Here is a 15,563-nt window from a genome sequence, read left to right as displayed (position 1 = left end):
AATGACAACTTTTCGAACAAATGACACTTCTAATGACACTCTCTACAACTATATTGTTAACGCATTTCTAGGGTTAACAAGAGCTACTACCATTATCTTATATCAAGGAGTCAAGGTAGATACACCAAAAGGTCATACATTCAAGATATAAAGCAATGGTGTCCAAATCTACAACTTGGATGGGTGCCCGTAATGTCTTATGGAATACTTATGGTGATTTTTGCTTCAAGAGCATGTGGTAGTAAGCTAGGGTGAAGTCCCGAGTGATGTACTTCATGGATATATTATGAGATGAGTCATTGTAATAGCATTAGGCCTCTTATGAGCCTAAAGTGCCCGACCAGCCACAGTTTAAGTGAGTGTGAACACTTATGGCCATGTATATAAGTGAATATCTCTCATAATACAAACAACACTCCTATTGTGCAATAGAGTCTTGGTCTTGCTAATCTCTCTCTAATGCATGCTAGTGAGTGTGTGTGAGTGAAGTGAGGTGAGAGGAGGGACGAGTACACATAGTGCAATGCCGACGATGTGACAACACTCACGGCTGGGAGACGCGATAGAATTGCATCTCAAGGAGTTGTAGAGTTTGGAGACCTCAAGGGTTATGAGCTCAGCCATTGGAAATATCCTCACGACAGTTGCGGTTCACTAGGTAATCTCTTGTTGGATGTGTTTCAAGGGGGGTTATGGTGAGCCATAACATTTTTGGCACCGCCTGGGGAGTCATCCCTTAGCTTTTTCTATCATTTTTCTCTAATCTATGCATTGCCCATTGTCCATTTACTTTATTAATGGTGTCCCATGAAAAAGATGTGGTTTTGATGGTGATTTGTGTGTGATTTGGTGTAGAATAACTCCCTTTTTTGTTTTATAAAGAATGCTTTTTGGTTAATTTTTAGCTTAAATCATTATTTTTATTGTTGATAATTTAGTTTTTAATGTTCTAGGGCTTGCACATAGAGTGCTTTAGGCCGTGGTTGCTTCCATTACATCAAAAAATGCAATAGAATGCAATTTTTAGTGATTTTTAGCTCTCTTTAGAGTTAAACATAGAACTAAAATCATTACTTTTTTCTTGATTTATGTGTTTTTTGTTTGAATTGTGTGCATTAGAGTGTTAGCAAGCATTAGGAGTAGCTTAATCCTTTAAAAAATTTCTCAAAACCATTAAAAAACACTTGAAATCGACTAATCTTCCTTAATTGACTTGTTTTTATCTCATTAAGGGTGATTAATCGAGTTCAGAGGCAAAAAGATTAGAAAATATGTTTTTGAGAGTCAAATTTGATTATATAAGAGGTTGAAATTAGTATTTTTGAATGTTTTGAGAGCATTTAGATACATCAAAACACCTAATTACATCAATTGGGTGAATTTTCCTCACTTTTGCTTAATTTTGCATAAAGATAAGAGACTAAAATTAAGAGTTTAATTAAGAGAAGAGAAGAGACTAAAATTAAGAGTTTAATTAATCTCTAATTATAGATTAATTTACATATTAGTTGATGTACATAGCTAAGCAATTTCATGCTCTATTCAATGATGTGCTCAATGGTATGAATTAATTAGTGATTAGTGGTTAATTAGAGTCCTTGATTAGTCTAAAAGGAGAAAAGATTAGTGGAAGGATTAATCTTTGATTAATTTCTAAGCACTTTTATACATAACTAATTAAGACTAATGAGAGCAAAAGATGCCAATGAGTTGTCAAATTGTCCATTTTGGGACTCATTTATGAAAGGTGTAAGGGGATGTCATAAAAGTGTTGACTTCTTTAATTCTCACTTGCCTTTTTGGGAAAACACCCATATCTCCCTAATTTAAAATTCAAAAAATATTTCTCCCAAACAAGAAAATTTGAATTTCCTTCTAGACTCCAAAAAAAAATCCGTGAACCACCCAGTTCACGCCATGAAACAGTCCCCACAGCCAAAAAAAAAATTGTGAACCACTCAGTTCATGCCGTGAACAGTACCTGTTGTTTCACGCCATGAAACAACCCCCATGGCCAAATAAAAAATAAAAAATCATATGTTTCACGCGTTAAGGTCTCACACCTTAAGCGGTTCATGCCTGAAGCAGTTCACGCCTCAAGGTCTCACGCCCAAAAAAAAATCAGACATTTCACGTGTTAATATCTCATGCCATAAGCGGTTCATGCCTTAAGGACTCACGCCCAAAAAAATATAAATATAAAAAAATCAAACGTTTCACGCATTAAGGTCTCACGCCCAAAAAAAAAAAGCAGACATTTCACGCGTCAAGGTCTCACGTCTTAAGTGTCCCACGCCCAAAAAAAATGAACGTTTCACGTGTTAAGATCTCACACCTTAAGCAGTTCACACCCAAAAAAAAAGAGCCTAGAAAATAGCCCTGTTTGGAGGCTCATATCTCTTAAACCATGACTCCAATGAATGCACTCTAGTGCTCATCAAAAATCTGACATCAAGGCCTTAAAAATTGGTCTTGAGCATCTGAGAGCAAAATCCATCATTTTGGCTTCTGACCAGTAGCCTCAAAATTTAACCCGAAAATCGAGGCAAAAATCTACCCTTAAAACACTAAAAATCACCCAGCCCAAAAACGATTATGAACCATATTCGGATTACTTGTTTAGTGTCTAAAATACGAAATTACAAAAAACTCAGAGACAAAGTTGTAGTACTCCAAAAATACTACAACTCTCTCATACAAAGTTTTTCCAAATTCCTTTTGGAACACATTTAAAAACAGGCTACAAAACAAGGAAAATCTTTCTGGAAAAAAAATCATCTTGAGATAGTGATGGAAAATAGGTTTTAAGACCTCCTCTTCCATCTAGGATGCTATTGGCTTTTTCTGGAAAAATATCTCTTAAGAGGTCGTTCACGTGCGTGTAACGCCTAAGCTATTAGGGCAAACGAAGACTCGTTTGACCCAACAAAGGGTACACCATGCCTCTTGAGGCTTAATGGGCTGTAAGAAAACCTAAAAATCTTATATATAAAAAAGTGTTTGCTCATTAATGTTAAAAATATGGCAAACACCTCATTAGAAATGTTGTATAGGACACATATCTTGTACAAGCACTATGCACATAAAACCATAGAAATGTCATAGATATATAGGCAAATGTGTTCAAAGGTTATTGTTCTTCATTACCATGATGTAAAAGGGTCAATTGGTAGCTCAAAATCAGCCAAAAGAGGTCGTGGGTTCATCAGTAGGTGTGATTAGATCAATCAACTTGAATCTAGGAAGACAAGTCACTTTTAGGTCCATGAATAAAGGAGGGAAGGTGGAGATGATTTAGATCAAGGTTTAACACCTAATTGCAACTTAATATCATGTACTCTAGCCTATATACAATGCTCACATCCAATTGAATTGATTAAGCTTCTTCGCCTCTAATTATGTTGTCATTATGAGCATCATTAAGATAATCATTTTTTATTAGTGTTTAATACTTGTGCTTAGCATCATTTCTATTCAATCATGTGTTTAATCATCATATTTGATCCTCCATAGCAAATTTCAACTATTGAGGTACTGACAACGTCAACGATAGAGGGATTACATGGGCTCACACCCAAACCGAACCCAATGGCTGATATCTTCAAGCCATTAAGGTCCATGCCCCAAATGCATCTCCCCATTCCATTTGCCATGCCTACAACAAGTGTGTCATCAGGTTTTACACCCCCTGTCTCATCAATCTCCCTAGGATTTGGCCCCTTACCTAGCACTATCATAAGTACTAAGCCTTTAGACATGCTAGGTACCAACCCTTTTTGCAACAACCGCTAGATACCCACACCTTGGACGTATTAACTAATCTAGGATGGGGGTTGCCCAAGGTCTACGTGAGTCCCTATCCACATTAGCACTCACGTGGCCTCAGTGACTCGTACAAAAACATGGCTGTACAGATTTCCAAAATCATGTTCAATTCATACAAATGTTTGAACAACAACGATGTGAAGCCTTTGGAAATCCAAACTGCCCCACCAAGGGACATACATTGAACCTATGCTTAGTAGGAAAGGTTAGCAGATGGTTCATCACATTGATGCCAACGATCAAGACAAACTTCAAGACCTTAAAAATAGCCTTTATCCACGGCTTCTCAAGACAAGGTGATCGGTGGAGTGCAACAAACAAACTCTATTAGATTGAGCGGAAACAAAATGAAACCATTAGAGACTTTATCCTCGGATAAAACTCTTGGACTCACGATGTGAGCCATGGGAGAAACTAAATGATGTTCAATTGAAAAGATCTTTTATCATGGGCATAAAGAATAACAGCTTACACAACTTGATCATTGTATCCAGTCCAGAAACATTCGATCAATGTTGTAAAGAAGCAATACGTTTAGATGACAACATGATGGAGGATAAACACAATACGAGATGTTCCTCATCTAAACCAAGTGAAGCAATGGCTAAAGAAAAATTGATTTCGGAATTGTCATTCCGTGAATTCTATGCAGCCTTGCTTAAACGCTTTGAACTAGAATCTCTAAGAGAGGATGAGCCCCCTCAAAACCAATCATCCTTAATGCATCTCCAAGTGCTGGGAAAAATGCCTTGTGTTCATTGCAATTACTATGTCCACCCCAATCCCCATTGTGCGTACAAGGCGCCTATACCAAACTATTAAAACTAAGGTTAAAATAAAGGACAAGGGAAAGGAGCCTGTAGAGGACCTAACCCCAATAGAGCAAAAAGCTACACATGATGTAGAAGCGTCCACCTCAAAGGCTACCATACAAACCACAACACCCACATGTATGACACGAAATACAAAATCTCGAAAGAAAGTTCCTTCTCGTCACCACATAGGCAAACCGAATGAAAACCTGACGATCCAAGGAAAGGTAAAAGATGCTACAAGTTCTAGTATGTCACTTAGTGTGGATAAACTAAGTTCTGATTCATTACTAGGTGCACCTCATAGACCAACCAAGAAACTAAAACCCGCCTAACCACCTCGACTTGAAAATCAAGATCACATGATATATGCGGAATGGAAAAAACAAGCTCAAGAGAACATGCTTAGCATTGTTGATTGAACCTCATAATGCCAATCCTAAAAAATAGCCAAAATATAAAATCGAAGGACTATCGTTTCCCCTTTCAAGAGGAAGACATACTCTCTACAGAAAAGTTATTAGAGGCCGACTGCACGAATTATGCAGTTGAAAAAGCACGTGAGGAATTCGATGAATCCCTTACAAAATTAAAGCAGTCTCTCAAATCCTCATTTGGAGGAGTGCTCTTCTCTTGTGTGGGGTGAAGCTAGCATAGCTTCAACCCTTGCACCATTAAAGGCTAAACATGAGTTATAGTAAGATATAAAGAGCTACATAGAACATGACTACTATGGGGATTCACAAGTTTCCAAACAAACCTCAGTTAAAGTTGTCAAAGGACCGAGTGTGCCATTATACACATTGGGTACTATTGAAAAAGCTGAAAGCCAAGCAAAGGATGAAAGTGAATGGGAATATGAAACCGAAACGAGATCTGAAGCTGAAACAAAAACTGAAACATCCATGGTTCCTCTTGAAGATTCTATCATGGTATGGTTAGATTTCCCTACGGGCAATGATGTTAAGCACAAACGCGCATTGATTAGACCTCAAGCTAGTCATAACATCATGATAATAGACACTTGGGTGTCATTGGGATAACCTAAAATTATCCCTAAAGTCAAGTCTTACAAGAGGTGCCAATCGACAAAAGATTGAAGTTCCAAGTTACTTTAGCTATGCTACTCAAACAATCGGTGGAAATGTGGAATTTAGATTCCATGTTACCTCATATTCCATGTTACCTCATATTCCCTTGACTATGATATCACTTGGTGGAACTTGGGTAAGTGACTCGTTGTATTCAATTGATCAATCCATGCAAACAGTCACCTTGAACACTCCTATAGGCATTGTGAAATTACTATTAACGGGAGGAAGAGACCTTAGAGAGCTGGAAGTTCTAACATATCTTGTTGTATTCAATTGATCAATCCATGCAAACAGTCACCTTGAACACTCCTATAGGCATTGTGAAATTACTATTAACGGGAGGAAGAGACCTTAGAGAGCTGGAAGTTCCAACATATCTTACTGAGAATATCCCAAGAATTATGGTTAGATTAGAACTTTCCACTAAACTCACCACAATTCAAGCATAGCTTTATCCACAATGAGAGCACAATCTCATGACCCTCGAGTTATGGGATTTGTTAGGTCAACCAACACTCATGGCTCATCTTGAAAGAATTCCATTCACATGACTTAAACATGCCATGTTTGGGGTACTTTGAACATACAATGTATATTGAAACTAACCCCTTACTTGTAAGTTTTTTGTGGTTATGTGTTAGAAGAAAATTTAATCTTGGGACATAAATGGACTATTGCTACTCGATAAGGTCATCGTGATGGTCAATGACACAAAGTTGACAATACCATACTACACGGAAGAGGATCCAACCCTAATGGATTTCTATGATGCTGAATGCAAAAAGTTACCAGCCTCTTCCATGAAATCCCCTCTACACAATGACCTGCCATCTGCATCAATGACTAACTCTGATAAAGCATCTACCCCTTCAACTCCATCCTCACCAACAAAGTTCAATGCCAAAACCTCGCAATCAACAGCTATTCCTAAAACCCATAATCTCACCAACCATGCCACTGGTGTAGATGCGGAAGCTATCACCCAAGTGGGTCATCAATGTCCGCCATAGCACTAGTTGAGCTCGCTATCTCAATACTCCCCCTCGAGCTCAACTCCACACATTGCACTCCAAGTAAGCTCCTAAACTTGTGGAGCTTCTCTGTGCAAATGCCTTCATGAAGATGTCAGCTACCCGATCCTCTGTGCTGAGATATACCAGATCTACATCTCCTACTAGAACCTTCTCCCTCACAAAGTGATAATGCACCTCAATGTGCTTCGTTCTAGCATGAAAATTGGGTTACTGGGCAGCTGTATGCTGCTCATGTTGTCACAACATATGACAACTACCCTATCCACGGGCTCTCCCATGTCACCAAGTAGCTTCTGAAACCAAGCTACCTCACAAGCTGCCCTTTACTAGCAATGACAGCTCTCATGGTTGCCATTCTTGCAACCGGGCTGAATGTCTCCTCATAGTCTATGCCATAACTCTACGCATACCAATCTTGCCTTGTACCTTCTCACACTGAACCATTAGCATTGTGCTTGACTTTATACACCCACTTACATCCAATTGCCTTCTTTTCCTTAGGCAAAGGCACTAACTCCCATGTTGCATTTGCATCCAATGCTGCCGTCTCCTCATCCATGGCATCTTCCCATTTCTTATTTCCGATTTCCTACTCAAAGTAAGTGGGCTCAACCTCTTGTATTGCTTTTACCTCATGTAAGCATAATGATGGGCTGTATATCCATCATATCTCAACTTGTCAACAGGGTATCTAACCCTCGTACACCTGGATCACTTCTACCAAGTGTCCTCAAAATATCCCTCGTACACCTCGTACACCTGGATCACTACCAAGTGTCCTCAAAATAGCCCTCGTACACCTGGATCACTACCAAGTGTCCTCAAAATAGCCCTCGTACACCTGCCTGGATCACTACTACCAAGTGTCCTCAAAGAAGCCCTCGTTCTCCTTACACCAGGAGTAACCATAGACGGAATGCCAAGCTCCTCATTAAAGCTCTGCTTAGAGCCACTAGAGTCACCATCCACATTTGAGTGACCTGCTGACAGATCAAGCACAAAAGGTTGTTTTACCTTTTCCTTCCCTTTTCGTGATACATGTGTACCTGCATCATTTCTCAACCTACTACCTAACCATGGGATAACATTGGATCCACTGCTCGAGGACTCCCTAGGTCCACTTAGCACCACCTGTGATTGCTGCTCTACATGTGGTGCAACATCAACACTTCTCACATCTACATCTTCTTTTGCCTTCACTACTGGTGCATACTAGCTACTCATCTCATCGAAGAAAACATCTCTGCTTACTTGCATCTCACGAGTGGTAGGGTTATAGCATCTATAACATTTTTGCTCCATAGCATCACCAATGAAGATGCATTTCTCTACCTTTGGATCCAACTTTATTCTCACTTCATTAGGAACATGTACATATGCAATACACCCAAACACTTTCAAGTGAGACAGATCCAATCTTATGCCTATAAACTTCTATTCAGGAGTCATACCATGAACATGTGTGCAGTGGGTGTCCTATTCATAATGTACACAACAGTTGCTATGCTTCTATCCAAAAGTAATGTGGCATATTCTTTTCAGACATCAAGGCATGTGCCACTTCTACAATGTGCCTGTTTTCCTTTTCTACAACACCATTCTGTTGCGGAGTGTACATACACGTAAATTGCCTCTTGATTCCCTGCTTTCTTAAGAAATCGCTAAACTCAATGGAGAAAAATTCTCCCCCACCATTTGATCTTAGGCATTTTATTTGCATGCCTTTTTCCTTCTCGACCAAGTCTTTAAATCTCTGAAAGTGAGCAAACACCTCACTTTTCTCCTTCATGAAATAAACCCACACTTTCCTAGTGTGGTCATCAATGAATGTAACATAGTATCTACAACCTGCAATTGTTGCAGTCTTGGTCAGTCCCCATACATCTGAATGTATGACATCCAATGGCCTTGCACTGACATGCTTTGCATGTGGGAAAGCATGTTTGGCTTGCTTACCAAGTTGGCATGCTTCACATATCTTATGCATACCGTCAACCTTAAACTTTGGCAAACCTACAACAATATTTTGGGCTTGCATAGACTTTAGTCACTGTACATTCACATGACCAATGCACTTTTGCCATATGTCAATATCTGTTCCATACGCAAACATGGTTGCCTTTATCTCAGGCATGTTCCATCCAAAGTAAACATCCAACCATTTCTATTACCCTTTCCAACCAAGAGACACTTATTTTTGAAGTCTTCCACAAAACATCCTTGAGGATTAAACCTCACTTGCAGGCCCTGCTCAACCATCTGTCCAATAGAAACAAGGTTCTTTGTAATATTCAAAACATGAAGTACATCAACCAAGTACTTCATTTTGTCATCCTGCATAGACAATGGCACTTTACCAACTTGCGCAATGGGATGCGTAGTATCATCACACCTGTTTCTACATAACTCAATTTTTCTATTTTTTGCATATCTCTAAACCACTCAACATGAGGAGAATGCCACTCCTTGAATGCCTTTATATCTATAGAGGAGTGGCATTCTCCTCAGATAACTCTGGAGGCTCCTCATTGTCTCCTTCTACATAATCCCAAAATCTTTTACCTATTAGGAAATTGGTCATTCTAAACTTCCAAGCATGGAAGTTATTCTTATCCAACTTCTCACTAACAATCTGATTAATTCCATCAGACATGTTTTCCTGCAGCAATCAAATAATGTGCAAACACACAACTTCTGTATGCAACCTGTAGTACAACACTATCTCCTGTAGCTCCTGCTGCTGTAGGAGCAATACTTCAGCATAGCTTGTGTGTCACTAAATGTGACTAGAGTACATGTACGTACACCTAGTATCAACAATACATGTGCAAACCCTGTTTGCACTTCCAAAATGCACTACTGCATTGCAATAACCAGATTTTGAGTAGAAATAGTTCTCTACCAGAACTTCCAAAAAATAGCCGAAAATACCTTACGGTGACAAAACGGGGTCCGTAACGCACTTAAAATGTGAATTTGTCTAATAGGACAGTATACCTGCCATGTAGCTCTGCTCTCACGAAGACAGCTCCTCAATCAGAGATGTTTAGCTCCTAGAGCTACTGAGGGGGTGTTGTACCTAAACCAAGAAGGGGAAAGAGATGATGGTGCTCTGACCTGTGTAGTACCGCTTCCTTCCTTGCTTGTTCTTGCCTCTTGCTTGCCTCCTTAGCTCTCACATGAACCAAGCTCTGATACCAGAAAGAGAATGTGGGGGGGAGGGAGAGCTTCAAACCCTAGCAAGCAAACACACACACATAAGAGAGAGCAAGACACAAGAGAGAGATGGATGGCTGAATTTTCTTCTATATTCTTCTTCTCTACTCAACCAACATAACATAAAGATAAGAGTACACACTATATGGGTTAGTACTCAACTACCACAACATACAAGGGTCGGTCCATAATGTGAACCCGACTAAATGAGCTGGCGCTATAACTATGCCAGTCTCTAGTAATCCAAATTGGTTGTCACACAGCCTGTCATCCCACTGGCCGCATATGACCCATAATCTCACCAACCATGCCAGTGGTGTAGATGCGGAAGCTATCACCCAAGCGGGTCATCAATGTTCACCGTAGCACTAGCTGAGCTTGGTATCTCAACAAGAGGAGGGACAAGTACATGTGGTGCAACATGACGGTGTGACAACGCTAGGAGACGCGGTGGAATTGATTTTCAAGGAGTTATAGAGTTTGGTGACCTCAAGGGTTACGAGCTCGGAATTGGAAATATCCTCACGACAGTTGTGGTTCACCAGGTAATCTCATGTTGGACGTGTTTCAAGGGGGGTTAGGGTGAGCCATAACATATATAAAGCAACCTTACTATATGCTTCAAGGCTCCAAATAGGGAAGTCTAAGACTTCATGTATATACTTAATTAGGATTGAAATATAATGCCATTGATTGTTTTTAAGTCATGGTTGACCAAGTGTGAACACTAACCATTTGTATAAAAGATAATTTTGACACCATTTGTATATAAGATAATTTTGACACCATTTGTATATAAGATAATTTTGACATACGTCGACGACATTATCTTGGGTAGACCTTTCATGAGAGGGAAGCCAAATTGGTGCATGATTGGGCATTAGATAAAGTGTATGTTCGAATGGATTCGTAGATTCTGAAAATCAATCTACATACATGGAAGGAAAATTGTTTGGAAATGATTCGGTCACCATAGAACAAACTACATCCTTCTTACAAGTCTATCAACAACCAGTTGATGAGAATTCACGGAAAGTGGAAGAGGCCAAAATGTACGCGTTGCTTCCACCTCTGGATTTTAATGAAAATTGGATACATGTGCATGCCACTATAGATGTGTTACCCCCCAGAGGAACCCAGTACGTTGAATCGAGAAACATTCCTACCAGCTCAGTGTACATGGTAGATGTGCAACCTACTAATGAAGAGGAAACAAAGGATGAAGGCTCCAGCATAGAAGGGTCTAGATCGTAAAGCCGCAAAACAGCAAACCAATGCCTCAGGAGATGGCGTAAACAAAAGAGATATATCGCTCGTCGAAATGCCCTATTATAAAGTAAACCCACAGATGCCCAATGGCTAAGATATCTAGAGGACCCTAAGGTGCACAAGGAGTTTTCTAAGAACTAGGATGATGAGTTGAGCAAGATAACTTTGGAAGGAAAATGAGAGGAGAAGGCTATGCCACAAGAGTCGGAAATGCCTAAACTCACCAAGGCAGGACGTAGAAAACAAAATAAGGCTCTAGCTGAAGCCAAGAGGCGCGAGGCAAAAAAGATGATGGCTCGGACAAAATGAGGAGGATGACAAGCCAGACTTGCTCTCAATGTGCTGGACCATTTCAAAACATACACCATTGATAAATGAAAGGTGGTCCAAATGACGGCCAAAAGAGTAAAGGAAAATAGCCAATCGACATCTTACGATGGACCAGTGGAAGTTAAGGAGGTAGACATTGCAGAGCCAGGGGAGGATACCAAACCTCTCTACATTGCTAAAGACTTAACTAGGATTGAAGAAGAAAAGCTAATTTCTTTCTATTTTGCTTGGAAATACACGAAATACACAAAAATGAAGGGTGTACCACCCAAGGTGGTTCAGCACACTATTCTGATCATGGAAGGATCGAGACCATCTAGGCAAAAACCATATCAGACGAATCCAAATATTCAGCAATTGTAAAGGAGAAAATTGATAAACTCATCCTACAGATTTCATCTATGAAATTGAGCACATAGATTGGATCTCACCAATCGTGATTGTGCCCAAGAAGAATGGAAAATTGAGAGTCTGTGTTGATCTCAAAAAGGTTAATGTAGCCACCAGGAAAGTGTTGAGATATCGAGCTCAACTAGTGCTACGGCAGACATTGATGACTCGCCTGGGTGATAGCTTCTACATCTACACCACTGGCATGGTTGGTGAGATTATGGGTGATATGCGGCCAGTGGGATGATAGGCTATGGGACAACCATTTTGGATTACTAGAGACTGGCATAGTTATAGCGCCATCTCATTTTAGTCGGGTTCATATTATGGACCGATCCTATTGCACAAAGATTTTTTAGCCAGATTCACGTTTCGGGCACATTACCTATGTCTTATTATATAGAGATTTTTCAACCAGATTCGCGTTTCGGGTACGTTATGGGCCCTGTTTCATCACTGCAGGGCATTTTTGATAGTTTTTTTAAAGTTCTAGTAGAGAATTGTTTTTGCTCGAAATCTGGTTATTGCAATGCAGTAGTGCATTTTGGAAGTGCAAACAAGGTTTGCACATATATTGTTGATACTAGGTGTACGTACATGTACTCTAGTCACATTTAGTGACACACAAGCTGTGCTAAAGTATCGCTCCTGCACAGCAGCTACAGGAGATACTGTTGTATTACAGGTTGCATACAGAAGTTGTGTGTTTGCACGTTATTTGATTTGCTGCAGGAAAACATGTCTGATGGAATTAATCAGATTGTTAGTGAGAAGTTGGACAAGAATAACTTCCATGCTTGGAAGTTCAGAATGACCAATTTTCTAATGGGTAAAGGATTTTGGGATTATGTAGAAGGAGACAATGAGGAGCCTCTAGAGTTATCTGAGGAGAATGCCACTCCTGTAGATATAAATGAATTCAAGGATTGGAATTAGGGTGCAAGAAAAGTCATCTACTGGCTTTTAATTAGTGTCACAGACACTAGGATAGGACACATACAGGATGCAAACACTCCAGCAGTTGCATGGCAGAATCTGGTTCAAATATTCTAGACTAACACAAAGGCAAGGAAGTTGCAGTTAAAGCAAGAGTTGCATACTGTGGAAAAGAAAAGCATGTCCATCAATGAATATGCCTTAAAGATCAAGGGCATTGTTAAATCCCTTGGGTCTATGAATGTATCAATGGAGGATGATGATTTGGTGAGTGTCTATCTGAATGGGCTTGGCAAAGAGTACAAGTCATTCAAGACCTCCATTGCAGTTAGGGAGAATATTCCCAACTTTTGGGACTTGATATCTATGATGATCATAGAAGAAAAGGCTTTAGGTGAGGAGAGGCCAAGGTGGTGGCCAACAAGGAAATCAGAATTCTGGCACCAAGAGTCCAATGATTCACATCAGCAATCATACTACACAGGGGTGGAAGAGGCCGGTCTAGAGGCAGGGGGAGCCAAAGAGGCCGAGGTGGTTGGCAAAGAAATCAAAATGCAAATAGCATAGAGTGCTATTACTGTGGTGGCAAACCAGGACACATGGCAAAGAACTGCTATAAAAAGCAGAATGACATTAAAAGTGGGAAGTTGTAGCAAGGCAACTATGCATCATCTAGCATACATGGAGGTGATGACAGAAGTGACTAGCTATTTGTGATGCAGCACATGCTTAGTTCCATAATAGGGTATGTGTCAAGATTTCAAGATATATGGTATGTGGATTCTAGAACCTCTAACCACAAAGCCAGTAATGCTGAGTGGTTTAGAGATATGCAGAAAATGGAAAAACTAGGTTATGTAGAAACAGGTGATGATACTGCGCATCCCATTGCACATGTTGGTAAAATGCCATTGTCTATGCAGGATGGCAAAATGAAGTACTTGGCTTATGTACTTCATGTTCTGAATATTACAAAGCACCTGGTTTCTGTTGGACAGATGGTTGAGCAGGGTCTGCAAGTGAGGTTTAAGCCTCAAGGATATTTTGTGGAAGACTTCAAAAATAAGTGTTGCTTGGTTGCAAAGGGTAACACAAATGGCAGGATGTTTACTTTGGATGTGAACATACCTGAGATAAAGGCAGCCATGTTTGCGCATAGAATAGGTGTCATTGCAGATATTGACATATGGCACAAGTGCATTGGTCATGTGAATGTACAACGATTGAAGTCTATGCAGGCCCAAAATATTGTTGCAGGTTTGCCAAAGTTTAAGGATGACGGTATGCATAAGGTATGTGAATCATGCCAACTTGGTAAGCAGGCCAAACATGATTCCACATGAAAAGCATGTCAGTGCAAGGCCATTGGATGTCATACATTCAGATGTATGGGGACCGACCAAGACTGCAACAATTGGAGGTTGTAGATACTATGTTACATTCATTGATGACCACACTAGGAAAATGTGGGTTTATTTCATGAAGGAGAAAAGTGAGGTGTTTGCTCACTTTAAGAGATTTAAAGCCTTGGTCAAGAAGGAAAAAGACATGCAAATAAAATGCCTAAGATCAAATGGTGGGGGAGAATATTTCTCCAATAAGTTTAGTGATTTCCTGAGAAAGCATGGAATCAGAGGCAGTTTATGTGCAGGTACACTCCGCAATAGAATGGTGTTGTAGAAAGAAAAAACATGCACATTACATAAGTGGCACGTGCATTGATGGCTGAAAAGAATATGCCACATTACTTTTGGGCAGGAGCAGTAGCACAACTGCTGTGTACATTATGAACATGACACTCACTGCTGCAATTATTCATGGTGGTATAACTCCTGAATAAAAGTTGCAGGCATAAGACCGGATGTGTCTCACTTGAAAGTGTTTGGGTGTATTGCATATGTACATGTTCCTGATGAAGTGAGAACAAAGTTGGATCCAAAGATAGAGAAATGCATCTTCATTGGGGTGTATTGCATATGTATATGTTCCTGATGAAGTGAGAACAAAGTTGGATCCAAAGATAGAGAAATGCATCTTCATTGGTTATGCTATGGAGCAAAAAGGTTATAGATGCTATAACCCTACCACTCATGAGATGCGAGTAAGCAGAGATGTTATCTTTGATAAGATGAGTAGCTAGTATGCACTAGTAGTGAAGGCAACAGAAGATGTAGATGTAAGAAGTTTTGATGTTACACCACATGTAGAGCAGCAATCATAGGTGCTGATGACTGGACCTAGGGGGTCCTCGAGCAGTGGACCCAATGTTAGCCCATGGTTAGGCAGGTTGAGGAATGATGCAGGTACACATGTATCACAGAAAGGGAAGGAAAAGGTAGATCAACCTTTTGTGCCTGATCTGTCACACAATAGGTCACTCATATGTGGATAGTCACTCTAGTGACTCTAAGTAGAGCCTTAATGAGGAGCTTTGCATTCCGTCTGTGGTTACTCCTAGTGTAAGGAGAACGAAGGCTGTTTTGAGGACACCTGGCAGTGATCCAGGTGACGCAGGTCTACGAGGGTTAGATACCCTATTGACAGTTTAAGATATGATGGATATGCAGCCCATCATTATGCTTACATGGTAAAAGCAATACAAGAGGTTAAGCCCACTTGCTTTGAGCAGGCAATTGGAAATAAGAAATGGGAAGATG

Source organism: Cibotium barometz, chromosome 21, assembly GCF_041138505.1.
Source record: "Cibotium barometz isolate CiBa-2024 chromosome 21, ASM4113850v1, whole genome shotgun sequence".
Classification (NCBI taxonomy): Eukaryota; Viridiplantae; Streptophyta; class Polypodiopsida; order Cyatheales; family Cibotiaceae; genus Cibotium; species Cibotium barometz.
This window is presented reverse-complemented; position numbering follows the sequence as displayed.